Here is a 6,245-nt window from a genome sequence, read left to right as displayed (position 1 = left end):
AAAGGAATAAGGTAGGATAAATATGAAAACAGAGAAAGTAATGATTAAATGCCCTTTGTTTAGTGAACAAGAAATCGCTTAGTAACCAGTGATATGATTTTGTATATATTATATATATGTATATTAGATTTATTTTTTCCGAATGGTGAAATTTTAACACCATTCAAAACGTTTACAAAAATCACAATTGATCTCTTGAAAACCAAATCAAATTAGAACCCCACTGTGAAAGTTATCTTTGAACGAGGTTGAATTGAACAACTCATCTAGCTTCTCTTGTAGTTTTGTCTAATTAAATTGAAAATCTACGGTCTTGTAATAGACATCTTGATCATGTACCTGTCTAGTTGAACTTAATTCAATAGAATATGTGGGTACCACTTTAAGTGGATTTTCCGATTTGCCATTCATTTCAAAATTATTATAAAAAAAAATGAAAATAAAAAGAAAGCATGTAAAGCACTCTTATTTCTCAATAACTGATAGATGTAGACTACACTTTGGGAAACTCAGAAAACGTTGGCCATCATCTCTCTGAACCGAATTGAATAAAATCCACTGTTATAATACTTCTTGGCCTCTGGTCCTAATATTTCACGAGGCATATAGTGCACTCGGTCTTTTGAGATGCCTACTGACTCAGGTTATCTAACGCACATTCAATATTTAAAACAATTTGACGGTAGCTATCTAGGAGAAGAGTCACCGTATATAACAATCAAGCACTCCTTGATTTCACTGCGCCATTTGTTTTCGAAAAAACGAAAATCGAATCCCTGATCGTTATTGCACTTTTATTTTCTTGTATGAGTCGAAATACGATATTAAATTTTTGTTGCGATAGTGGCGCTAACGATAGTACTCGACAATAACCTATACTTAAAGCACTCAGACACTTCCACGCTTATATATTTACTACATAACTTAAAAAGACAATCCAAATAACAGTACTATAATGTAACAAACGAGGTCTGTTCAAAAAATAAGTATGTAGTTTGGTTTCGATGACGAATCGTCGGTATATGGTAATGACATCGAGACCAAAATCCGAAAACCAGAAAAAAACTTGATACCAGATTGTGGGCTAAACAAAAAACAGAAGACGAAAAATCTGAAAATAAATATTAAATATCCTGCAAATCTAAATTGACAGTTTATAAATAACTCTATAAAAATGAGTGTTGCGAAGCAAATGAACACGCCCAAATGTCTCTAGTTTGCACAGCTGCAAATTTTTTATCTGAAAAAAAACTAACCTGAAAGGAAAATGTAAAGCAACGAATTGTTCGGTATATTATAGTAGTAGCGGCAATGAAAAGGAAAATTTTAGGAATTTGAAACAGGGATTGCATATCAAACACGCAAATTTTATCAGCAGCTACAAGCGAAATACAAATAAAATTTTAGAAGCCCTGAAGGAACAGTTGAGGCAAGAACATAGGAAAAAGTCATATTCATGATTTTAAAATTATTTGAACGAAAGTCATATCTGCAATAGAAACACCGACTAATTATAACTATATATTGTAGAAATAAGTATACTCTAATTTACCTACTCCCAACTAAAAATAGGTTTTAACATACTAACAACTCAAAAACAAGCTTGCCGACGAACTTAACTATAGTTACTGTGAGAGAGGGATTTGAAAAAATGAGACGACCAAACAAACAATACTTACGAAAATGAATTGAAACTCTCTGCACACACATACAAATAAAATAGTTATTAAATTTAATACAAATATCTCATATGTACTGGTATACGAGCACGAAAACTTTTTGAACACACAAAATTTTGATGACATGAAGATAGAATAGAACAAGCAGACAGTAGTTAGTATGCGAAGTTATGCAGAAAATTTCCAAAATAACTGCATTTAATAGCAAACAAATAACGGTAATTAGATAAGTGGTAAGCAAAATGAGCCGAAATAATTGTTAAATTGAAAATGAGAACCAATAAATTCATACTATTTGTATATACAATTTGTACATTTCATACTTTACTAAAACTTTATACTTTTCTCTCAAATAGATATGTATGAAAATACAGAAGTAAGCTATATGCTATATCAAATAATTACAAATTAAAAACAAATAAATAACAGGAGACTGAAATTGTATCAAAAATTATAAATAATACTACATAATAAGCTGCGTTTATAAAAGGCATTAGGCTAAAAGTGTTTTGAAATTATTTCAATATTGATAAAACAAAATCAAATCAAATAATGAATCAAATTAACTATATTTTATTGTATGTTCATAAGTGTAAAATTACATAAAAAAGTGTTTTAAATTTTTTCGAAATGTACTCCATTATTATATAAATAAATGAAGTGTTTTGACTTATTAATTTTTTCGAAAATTTCTACGGCCTAGCCTTCTCAAGTTATCCAAATGATGGTTGTAGTTTTCATACCATTTACACCATCAAATTCCATGAAGCTATGCCGTAGAAATGTATTGCAATCTATCATAAATTTGCCAGACGATCTTCGATTCTGAATTCGACCAATTTTTTATAGCATTCAGACCGCGGTAAATCATAAACAAATTCTCAAAAACCCAAATAATGGCTAGTCCCGAATGATATATGCTAAAAAAACACGTTATACCTCGTAATATATTCCATATACCATACTTTGTTCCATATAAAAGTGATCACGACTCCCTAACCACTGGATAACGCCTATTTTAAGCTTTGAAATTTCGAACAGCTGGTGTCCGTTTTGAATTAATGTTCCATAAACAGCCCATAATTCAACACTTAGAACGAGCGGCTGAGAGAAAAATGAAAGCAGCATGCAGTATTCTCCCTCAAACTCCGAATTTATGCTGAGCCAATTTTTTTAGATTTTAGAAAATACATGTATGAGAGTCACTACTAGGAGAAGTTATTCACAAGCGAAATCTACTCCACATAAGTATTTTAGCATTAGAAGTTATGTTCCTTGTTCACTAAGAACCACCCCAACAGCGGCTCTTGAAATAATCTAAACCTGCCGCCTATAGATTCCTTCGCTGAAAACAGTGCGGCAAAATCGGCGGGGCGCCTTATGGCAGCAGGAGAATTTAAGTATAGAACCTTTGGGCATAGCTCAGTGGGTAATGGCAGTATGGCGGACACCGATTACCTGACCCCATCTTTCAAATGGGAAAGAAGATTCAAAGTAAACCTAGAAAGAGATGGCTGGCGTAAGGGCATAGCACCTGCACGCAGCAATTTAAACATATTTACGGATGGCTCGAAAATGGAGGACGGGGTAGGCGCGGGGATATACTGCCCGGAGTTAGGTATAATGCAACCATTCAAACTACCGGACTACTGCAGTATATTTCAAGCGGAGATGTTTGCAATTGGAAAAGCCGCTGAGCTATCCTTAAGCGCACCAACAGGATACTCTAAAGTAAACATATACGTAGACAGTCAGGCGGCAATCAAGGCAATATCCTCCTTCAGCATATCGGCCAAAAGTGTCTTAAGTGGTAGGACAGCAGTGGATAATGTCGCCAGAAATAGGCGACTTCAATTCTACTGGGTGCCAGGCCACAAGGGCATAGAAGGTAACGAGATAGTGGACGAGATTGCCAAACGAGACGTAAAACTGTCATTCGAAAATATGATGAACGTAGATAGACCTATACACTGTCTATATGATGATCTAGACAGAAACTTGGTAAAAAAGTTCAAAGCGCGCTGGAAGAATATACCGGCATGCAAAACCGCAAAAGTTATGTGCAAGGAGGTAGATAAGAAGTACACGAAAATGCTATTGGCGCTCGATTGAAGCAAATGTAGGAATATGGTCGGCATACTCACTGGTCACTGTCTTGAGGCGGCGCACGCCTACAAGATGAGGCTGATAGATCGTGAAGACTGCAGGAAATGTCAAGAGCAAGGTACCAGAGAAACAATGGAGCACCTCTTCTGTGAATGTCCTGCATTATCAAGACAACGGCTTCAGCATTTGGGGGCTGCACGTTAATCTGGAAGAGATTTCGTTGGTAAAGCCACAAAGCCTTTTGAAATTCGCAACAAGCGCTGGCATCCTAAAGGATGACTACTCCTCATTAACCAAGTGACGGCACTCCATCTGGTTTCACAAAGGACCAAAACTGGTCTATGTGTGGCGTTGTAGCCTGCCCGAGTAACCTAACCTAACCTATGCTCCTTGTTCACACTTTGCTATGCCACTTTCTGACAGATGCTTGACACTGCGAAGAACCAAATAAGGCCATCTTGATAACCAATATCAGATATATTAGCAGATAAGATAAGATATTGTCATTGTCGGTGATCAATTCAATATTAAATATTAGTTTCGAAAATTCTAGTTCTAGTAGATAGGAAACTGTTTCACTCATATATCTACATGGTACAAAATTATAAAGGTTTAGTTCTATAAGATCTACCTTCACAATTTATGTCATATGTATTTATAGCAAATATTTTTATTGCACTTCTGCGAACTCAAGTTTCAAGGTTTCTTAAAAATTGAAAATTTTTTTGTTTTGATGCCAATAAAAATAGGCGAAAGCGACAAAATAATATTAAAATTTAAAAAATATAAGAATATACAACAAAAATAAAAAAAAATAAAAAAATAATAAATAAAACCGACAACAGGCAATATGAAAATAGATTTTCCATTTGCTTCAGTAGTTAAGTATTTGAAAATATAAATTATACAAACAAAAGCTAAATCAAAATTACAAAATATATGTATTCTTTGATTTAATGAAGAAAATTATATATACATATGCAGAAAAGAAATTGAAATAATTTACAAACAGTAAATGAACTTATTTGAACTGTAAACTAAAACACAAAAAATAAATTAAATAAAATTTGAATTTATTCAATTCTAAATGTGATATAGGTCGGTTTTCTCAAATGCTACATAGCATAATAATAATTTATATCGATGTTATAAGTGTTGTTCTTTTCAAATATTTAGTATTTGTTGTAAAGTTGCATAATGTTGGAAATATTTTACAATTAAAAAATAAATTATAATAACAAAAACAAATTTTACCTATGTATATAGCAATTAAAAAGCTATTTAGACATTAAACAATTATTGCAAAGAAAATATTAATTTATAATGTATGCTACACAACTTGTAAATAAAGAAATACTATATATAATATACAAATTTTAGGCTTCAGATTTTTTACTCAAACTCCAACTTGACAGCTCCAAGTATCACTTAAGTTGTATTAAAACATATTTAAAGCATATAACTATGAAACTTTTAGCCCAACAGAACTATTGTAACAAAATGCGCATGACAAAATAGCAATGCTATACATCATTGAAAAATGTATTGAAATGAATAATAAACAATATTATTTGAATTATAAACTGAGTTTTTCATTTATATGCGAAGTATTCCCATTAATTTTTTCAGCGAAGATACCGGAGCAGTCTTAGATCTATCTCTGTCACAATAGCATGACAGATATAGTTAAAATAATATTCATCACCATTTCCTTTACTTAAAGAGAAACTTATGTTACAAATTTAATACTTCTTTAATTCCTTAAATTTTTTTTTTTCATATTTAAGAACCAATATGTCTCATACACATTGACTTTATCCAAATTTCCTATTTCAATATTTCTTTACAGTTCATTTTTTATATCAGCAAAGAAAACATTTATTATTTCGAAACTTACCAGACACTCACGGGAAATTACACAATGACTTACACTTTTGGTTGCCAAATAACTCCTAAGTATATGAATTCAAAGATGTGTGACTTTGCGAAAATACACACAGATAAATGAATATTTAAATACATATTCGAGCACATATTATATATCTGTATAGTCACTTATTTAAAGAATATCAATGATTAAAGATTTTAATAACTTTTTTTTGTAAGCATTTAATATATTTTTACTTATTCTCTTTTTTTCTCACTTCGATAATTGGAAATTGACCATTCAGTTTATATAAAACTTCGACAATTAAATTAAATGCATACAGAAACCATTTAGTGGATCTTTCAGATCATTCATCAACCATATATTATAATTGTAATACTAACACCAGAAAATATTCCACTGAATCGATTATAACAAGAAATAAGTAAGAAGGGGCTAAGTTTTGGCGTAACCGAACATTTTATACTCTCGCAATTTATTTATTTAATTTTATTAATACAACACACAATTGGACTAACATATTCGGCATATAGTATATGGTATAAAATCCATTGAAAGTTTCAAACCTCTAA

Source organism: Zeugodacus cucurbitae, chromosome 5 (assembly GCF_028554725.1).
Source record: "Zeugodacus cucurbitae isolate PBARC_wt_2022May chromosome 5, idZeuCucr1.2, whole genome shotgun sequence".
Classification (NCBI taxonomy): Eukaryota; Metazoa; Arthropoda; class Insecta; order Diptera; family Tephritidae; genus Zeugodacus; species Zeugodacus cucurbitae.
Note: the sequence above shows the minus strand (reverse complement) of the source record.